The sequence below is a fragment of the Empidonax traillii genome, unplaced genomic scaffold (assembly GCF_003031625.1).
Source record: "Empidonax traillii isolate 1590-97213 ecotype Southwest subspecies unplaced genomic scaffold, ASM303162v1 scaffold662:size427329, whole genome shotgun sequence".
Classification (NCBI taxonomy): Eukaryota; Metazoa; Chordata; class Aves; order Passeriformes; family Tyrannidae; genus Empidonax; species Empidonax traillii.
In genome coordinates, this window is record NW_020955855.1 from 75,849 (window position 1) to 84,085 (window position 8,237).

General features: G+C 42.5%; 1 protein-coding gene across 1 annotated transcript in view; it reads right to left on the reverse strand.

The window, feature by feature from the left end:
* SLC7A2 (solute carrier family 7 member 2) overlaps nt 1-1,976 on the reverse strand; it is a 59,269-nt gene extending 57,293 nt beyond the window's left edge. Inside the window, exon 1 of the mRNA XM_027899367.1 lies at nt 1,859-1,976. The gene's annotated coding sequence lies outside the window, so the exon portion shown is untranslated. The remainder of the gene's footprint in view (nt 1-1,858) is intronic.
* Nucleotides 1,977-8,237: the final 6,261 nt, after the last annotated feature.

An 8,237-nucleotide genomic window follows, 5' to 3' on the forward strand; every position in this document is an offset into this window, starting at 1 on the left:
CATCCACATCTGAAGAATCAAAAGTTATATTTGAGTAACATCAGTTAGACAGAAGATTACTCCGTGCATGAATAATCTTCATCGCAATATGTGGCATCAGAGTAAAAATGTATGCCATTAGTACAAATGATCACTGCATTTTCATAAGATATAAAACCAGCTACTTATGTCTCTGTGGGGTTGTTCTGCTCCTGTTCCAATTTGTATCAGAGCCCAGTGGGGTTCAGAATTGTGTGGACAGGGTAGAGTCAAATGGAATTAATTGCACCAATGGAGATCTGCTTACAGGAGCAGGGCAGTCAGGCACCATGTCTTTTTATGTCTGACTATATTGTACGTTATAGATATCAATGAAAACAAGTTTATTTTATGGGCCTGATGCCTATTTTTACAATCAGTCTTAATGTTATAATGCCATTAGGTGACACAAACCAGAATTCAAAACATTTTCCACAGTGTGTAATCCAAATTCTAATCCAAGAGCCACTGTGTACTGGATCTGCACAGTGTCTATGTGAACTTTTCATACAATGTGTTTTGTCTTTCTAGCATAAACAAACTACCAGCAGCTTGTTTCAATATATACAAGTTCTATATGCCGTGATCCCTGTCTTGTATTTGCCATCTCTGAAACATCTGAAAGCCTCTCAATATATTTGTTTTGGTTTTAATATGAACAATACAAAGAGAAATGTTTGAAAACTTTTCAAATAATGTTAGGTATTATTATACTTGAAGCAGATGGGAGGCTTGAAATAATTCCTTTCACACCTGGGGCCAAACTTCAGGAAACTTACATTCCTTTCATAAGTGAGTTACTTTTGCTGGAATCATGTGTTAAGCACCGGCATAAAAATCAGAAGAAACTACATGCACTGCCAGAACCAAGCGGTGTGATAACTCCACTCCCCCAAAACTAAGGTAATTCAGCCGAATTAATGGAGTTCACCCAGACCCAAGACTTGCATTAGATGCACAGCACTCTACCATCCAAATGTTATCATGAATCTCGAGTGATACTTAATATTTCAAACATAAGATTTATGTTCTGTTGCTTTAGACACCTCAAATTTTAAATTTATTTTATTGGACTAGTTTTCTCCAGCTGCCATTATTATATGTTGACTGACTTACACTTCAAACATATTTCTATGTTTAAACATGCAAAGTTGGCAGAAGGGAACAATCTTATGTTTCCTAAACTTGCCTTACCACAGTTAGGGACCTGCACCCACTTCATGCTCTCCACTGAAGTGTGATTTCCCCAGCTTCCCAAAACGCACTGAAGAACTGTGGTTGCACTGTGTGCTTTGAGTCAGTAAACCCCTGCAACACGGGCAGCACCTGCACACGGACGGCAACTCCAGCAGGTACAGTCTTAGATCGAGCTCGTCGGAAAGCCAGGGAGCGCCGTTTCACCCATCCACGCCTCCAAACTTAAAGTAGCAGCAGATGCTGCCCCAGGACCAGCAGACAAGGTCCCACACCCGCTGCCCAGCAGCGCTCGGGTCCCTTTCCCCTTGTGCCCCGCGCCAGGGCCAGCAGGGAAACGCCAGCGCCGCTTCCCCCACAGCGGACTTTAAAAGGCAGCAGAAAAGTCCTTGCCTCTCTCCGCGCAAGTCGCCCGGCGCTAAGAATAACTACTGGGCGCAGACGGGGGGGGGGGGGGGGGGGGGGGGGGGGGGGGGGGGGTCAGCGCCCCTCCGGCCGCACACCGGGGGCTCTCGCCTGGCTGGAACGTGGGACCCCCTCGCCAGCACCTCCAAGCCAGCTGAGAGGCTCCGGCAGCGGCGCTTCCTCCAACCCCTCGCCCACCCGGTGCCGAGGAAGGGAAAGGAGGGAGAGGGAGACACTTACGGGGGCGCGGGCACGGCTCCCTGCGGGCTGCGCGGAGCTGCGCTGGCAGCGGCGGGTCCCTCTCGGCGCCGAAAGCTGGGGCGCTGTTCCCGTCACAGAGCCCACTTGCCCGGCCTTCCCACACGTGCGGGCCGGCAAACCCCACCCCGCCGACCCCTTTGCACTGTTCCCTCCTTTTCTCCCTTTAGGAGGCGGGGGATCGGGGCGGGGGATCGGGGGTCTTCTCCGAAGGATCGGAGCGCGTTCTCCGCCGTGTGCCTCGGGGAAGGGAGGCCAGGCAGCCCCGACCCCGCCGCCTCAGAGCCTACACAGACACCCCCAGCCCTTGCAGATTCTCCGCACCCCTGCGGGAGCGACATTCAGAGTCCCACCCGCGACGTTCTCCCTCGTCTCATTAGGAGCAACCACAGGGTGCTCTAACCTCGCTCTGCCTCGAGTGCTTATATGTTCTGCACGCCAACAGCCCCGGCGGGGGGTTCATGAGCCTCCTCTGAAACACTTTCCCCCGCAGCTTCAGCCGGGTGAGCCCGCGGGAGGGGGGTGCCTGCCCTGGCCTTGCTCTGGGGGGCGGGAGGAGCGGCTGCTCCCGGGCTGGCCGCCTCCCAGCCGCCCCTTTGCCGCTTGCTGGATCAATTTTTAGGGGTACCTGTCGGGAACATGTGGTGGGGTTTTGTGGAGAAGCTCCAGGGAGCGGTGGGAATGAAGGTGGAAGAGTCGTCCCGTCGATCCTAGCAGATAACGCTTTGTATGTTTCCTTTGGGAGACATCATAGGCAACATTGGACTGAGAGCAGCAGAAAGCGTCACAGGATGGTACAGCTGGTCACACGCACAGTGCAGCTTCTTTTCATTACAGTGTTGTCAGCCTTCCTCTCCTTCAATCTGCCTCTTCCTACGAGCCTTGTCGTATTTGCTTCAGATACCTGAGACTTGGCAACTCTATCTGTGCAGATTGGAGAGTTTTTTGCCTCCCTTTGCTTCAGCCTAAATAGTTCAAATAATTTTGCTCAGCCAGATATCTTTAAAAACTCATTTTGAGGCTAAGAATAGCCTTAGGCTAAGAATAGCTAATGCTAAGAATAATATTAAGAATACCCAGAATAAAACTTGTGATCATCATTTTTTTCTCCCTGCACTTACATAGGCCCTTTCCTTTCAACACTATAAAATGAATCTCCCAGCCAGCTGGGGAAGATGATTGTCTGACTCTGCTCTGCACTGGGGTGGCCTCACCTTGAATATTGTGTGCAGTTTTGGGCACCACAATATAAGAAGAGTATAAAGCTACTAGAGAGTGTCCAAAGGAGGGTACAAAGATGGTGAAGGGCCTTGAGGGGAAACCGTATGAGTAGCAGCTGAGGTCACTTGGTCTATTCAACCTGGAGAAGAGGAGACTGAGGGGAGACCTCACTGCAGTTACAACTTCCTTGTGAGGGAAAGAGAAGGGGCAGGCACTGATCTCTTCTTTGTGTTGACTAGTGACAGGACCCAAGGGAATGGCCTGAAGTTGTGCTAGGGGAGGTTTAGGCTGGATATTAGAAAAAGGTTCTTCATCCAGAGGGTGGTTGGGCACTGCAACAGGTGCTCCAGGGAAGTGGTAACAGAGCCAAACCAGACAGAGTTCAAGATGCCTTTGGACAATGCTCTCAGACACATGGCATGAATCATGGCACGATTCTTAGGGCTATCCTATGCAGGGCCAGGAGCTGGATTTCAATGATCCTAGTGGGTCCCTTTCAGCTCAGAATATTCTGAGATTCTATGAATATGTAAAATTCATTACAGTCCTTTCCAAATTTTGGCTATGGATCTGCTTGTCTCTTTTCCGTGATATTCTGTCACCATATATAGTGTGTATGTGTGTGTACATTTATATGTGCATATATGATACAGCTGACTTGTGAAAAAAAGCCTTATCTTTGATTTTTTATGTGGCATGTTTAAACATAACTCTTTTTGCTTAGATCACAACTTTCTAACAAGCTTTTTCATGATGCCCAGACCTGGCTGGTGCTGCCACCAGATCTCATATAACTAACGTTTCACTGCTGAGTTAAACTCTTATGTAAATTTCTATGAACAGGCCTTCAAATTTGCTTCAAATAATATTTGAAAAAGACAAGTGATTACATATAATTTCCAGCTTTCCTCAGTTCAAGCTAGTCACTGGGCTTACATTTCACGAAAAATTAAGCTAACATATTTCCATAAAGATTTCATGCCAGCCCTAAGTTCTTCTACCCACTCCAAATCCATATGATTTGGAGAGACTAAAGAGACTAATGCCACGTTCTGTAAAGGATGTAGGCAAAGCCTGTGAAGGTTTGGACCGTTTTCAGCAACTCTAGTTTTCTTTTTTTTTTCTTGGTAGAGGACTTACAGGTTGAATATATTCCCTTCTGTTTCACTTTTTGGATATAAATGCAATTTGTTCTTTGAGCAAGTTGTCTGTCTTAAATACAATTCTATCCACAATGGCTGACAGTAGTCCTTACTGTTAAAAATAAGTACTTATTAGTGTGGGTTTTCAGATATTTTACTAAAGGATTTTTCTTCTGTAAAGATTCCACCTAAAGCAAATGTGTATGTATGCGTGTCTTTCTCTGTCAAAACAGCCTGTAAAGTATGAAATTAAATACTTACATCTAGCACTAATGGGGTATTATTTCAGCTCTGATTATACTACGTGGCTCTTTTAACAACTGAAATGTTTCCCCCTACTCTCTCAGTCACTGTGGTGCCATTGAAATGTAGACAGATTCATAACTGCTTTTATAAAAAGTAACAAGTGTCACAAACTTCAGCGAGCATGTTTCTGGGGATTCTGATAGTCCCGTGCAGCCCTAGCTTTCGTTTTCTTCAGTAGTAAGTCCTTTCCTACTGACTGTACAGCCAAGGTAAAATGCCTGCTTTTGGAACAGTTCCCATTTGGAGGGTGTCAGCCTTCAATTTGTTACTGGCGACTTGTATATGTGTCAGTTTTGATTCAAATGTTTGGTATGCACTAATGTACCACATAATTAAAGCAAATAGCAGTTGTTCCAATTCACTGGTTTTGCAGCATCACAGGAAATGCATGCATGTATCCAAGCTTAATGATTCTGTGATTATATCCTGCAGTCAAATTGCAACTGCAGCTCACAAACATACAGTCCAGCTTTAAAACAGGTAGGTAAGAAACTAGTCATGAGGTTCAGTGCTGACATCAAACATGCCCAAGAATTTGTTGTTTATTTACCAAGGCTTCCTGAGTATGTTTGGAGTCAACAATGAGCTCCATTGGCTCCATGACTAGAGGTAAACAGGCAGGAATTAATCCAGGTGAATGAGGTCCTCGCAGCCTGTTATTGGATAGTGCCTGAACTGCTATACTCAAAAGTATTTTTGATGTCCTTGTTGAGACTAGGACATAAACATTGATAGGAGATAAAAATTATCTCCTTTCAAAAGTAGCTTAAATACAATCTCTAACCTGGCTAGGTTTTGCTTTCTCCCTCTACGAGGAAACTCTTTCAGAACTGTAAATTTGAAAGAAGTTAAACATAAACTCTGATTGAGTTCTCATTCTGTGAGACTCTTGCTTCGTACGATCATGCAGAGGGCCAGTCTGAGAAGATAAGAAGAGGAGAAACATATTTGGGTGTAATTGTTTAGTGACTTAGCACTACATAAGTGAATTTATGGCTCTGATTGATTAACTATTCTCAGTTTATTTGCAGAAGAATAATCATGGACCATTCTGTTAAACAGTCATGTTGTGCTCCCATGTGGTTGGACTACTTTTACATTTAAATTCTCAGTAGAATTTCTCATCTTTCCTTTTCTGGACGTTTCAGGTATGGGTAAGGAGTGTCATCAGCCTACTAAGAAATAGCTACATCAGTAAGGTAAGCAGTACAGCGAAGATTTTTTCACAATGCGCATCAGATATCCAGAGAAGTCATGTAACTAACAGGAAGCCTATTCAACCAAAACATTGGCAGTCAGAAAGTTATTTGTTCTTGCCCTTGCCACGTGTGCAGGACAACAAGTTTTGACTGAATAATCCATATCAAGACATTGTGTATGCGATACATAAAATCATCTGAATACTATTTAAGGGTAATTTTCAAGTAACTGAATTTGTAAATACAAACATTTTACTAAGTGCTCTATGTGATTATATTACATCAGAAGTCAGATGCTAAAATAATCAGGAGCAACAAAATACATTAGTCTCACCAAATCTGTGATACAAAATTAGTTTTGTGAAATTTCCAGTTACCCAGCATATTCTTGCTGTACTGTATGTGCTGTAACTGCATGAATACAAAATAACCATTCTTCACCACATTTTCTAGCTGATAAATGCAAGGAGATTTTTGCTATGTGTACAAAACAAAGGTAAAAAAAATAACTAGTCCTCTCCCTCATCCCCATCATCTTCTACATGTAGGACTGTGTCGCACTCTGCAAATTATAGTGTTTTCCTCCATTAATGTATTCTTTTCACCTTCCTGTTTTTCACTCGGTTTTTCTATTTATTGTTTCTGTTCTGAGTATTTATTGTCCTATGTGATGTATTCAGAGGAGGAACTGTTGAAGAGGTAGTATTAATATACTTAATGAACACATAGTAAACAATGTCTTGAAGTTTAAACGTGTTCTTTTTCCATTTAATCACGTAAAGTAGCCTTATTTTCCCAGTTTTCAGTCTTGGTGAATCAGTCTGCTGTTAAATGGTTTCCACCAAATCAAATTACTAAATAGAGGCATGAAAGAAATACTGGCCAGTCAGTGAGAATATGGTGATCACCTGTGTCTGGGAGGGTAAGGGGACTGAACCTGAAGAAGAAATCCATAATATAGTGGAGATGGTATGTATACAGAGATACACCTCTTTTCTTCTGAATTTCAGAGTGTACTGTAGATTTTTGGGAGATTTAGAGAGTTGTGCCATGATAACAGGCATCAGTACTACCGATTTCTACACTTTCACCTGAAGTCTTTAAATGCTTGATCTTCAACCCCTACAGTCTAAATATGGGAGAAAATTTCCTTTTGCACTGTAAAGAAAAACCTGGGAAATGTGTATCTTGATCCAAATGAGGCTCAGAAAATAAGGCTCTGAAGATAAATAGCATAAAACTTAACATTGAAAATCCAGGTGACTTTTAAACAACTATCACAATTTTTGGAGCCTTACGTAATTTTAGATCCAGGTCACAATACTGATTTTAACTAAAGTGTAAAGCAGAATTAGCTCAGAATTACGAGTCATTAATATATCACACAAAAAGATTCAAAAAACCAGAGGAGTGGCAAAGAGGAAAAAGAAAGGGAAAGAAAACATTTCTCTAACCAACCTAACTTTACCAACAAAGTTATTACACCTTATAAAATAAAGTTTACTTATGGGTACTTAGTTATGGGGATAGGTACATTAATTCTATTAATTAATGTTTTCGGAGAAATTTTGTCTGAGGGAAGGTACTTAGTGGTGCCTTTAATACCCTTGTGACCTGTGATTGCTGGTGATTTGAGGGGAGGAGGCTGAGCTCTAGTCCCTTCCCTCTTCTCCATCTAGTTCACGAACACGTTATTCATAGTCAGTGATTCTGTGCAGAACAGAAATTCCATAAAAATGAAGATGTTCTTCCTTGCAAACAGGTTAATTCTCATCAGGTCATGACAGAATTATGTAGCAGAACACAAACTTCAGGTTTTGGCCACCAGGGAATACATTTAGCTATTAGATAACTAAGGACTTTTATTATGCAGGACAGATTGTCCTTTAAACTTTTAAAATACAAACACAGAAGGGAAAGAAGTTTGCAAAGGAGAAAACCAGCCAAGGAGTATTTTAAATATTTGTTAATAAATAAAACCCACTGTATTTTATTAGATTGAAAAACAACTAAAGAGCATTTAAATAAATCACAGAAAAGTAGTGTATGTCTGTAAATAATTCATTTGCAGGGGAAAAAAGGTATGAAGATTTAAAAGAATATTTACATGAACACTGGATGACAATTTTTAACAGTTTGGGGATTTATTTTCTTTAGAGATCTTGGCTATGTTGAGTCAAAAAATGAATTATTGCTTTTCCACAGTAGGAAAAAAGTTCTAGCCGGACTTGATCCTCAACTGCCTAAAGCAGGCTTGCCATTTGAGACTTCAAGGGGGTGTACCAAGGGGTGTGTAAGGGGGAGTGGCAGGAGAGCTGCAATCATCTCCTGTTTTCCAGTGAACAACACTGAGGTAACCAGTGTTACCTCCAGCAACCTATGGCAAGTCTCAGGTGTTGAGCAACTGAGGCCATAGCAATTAAATTTCTAAAAGTAGAAGGAACTGAAGGAACTCATGCCAAGAAACTTTCACAGCTGCATCAGCAAAGAAAAC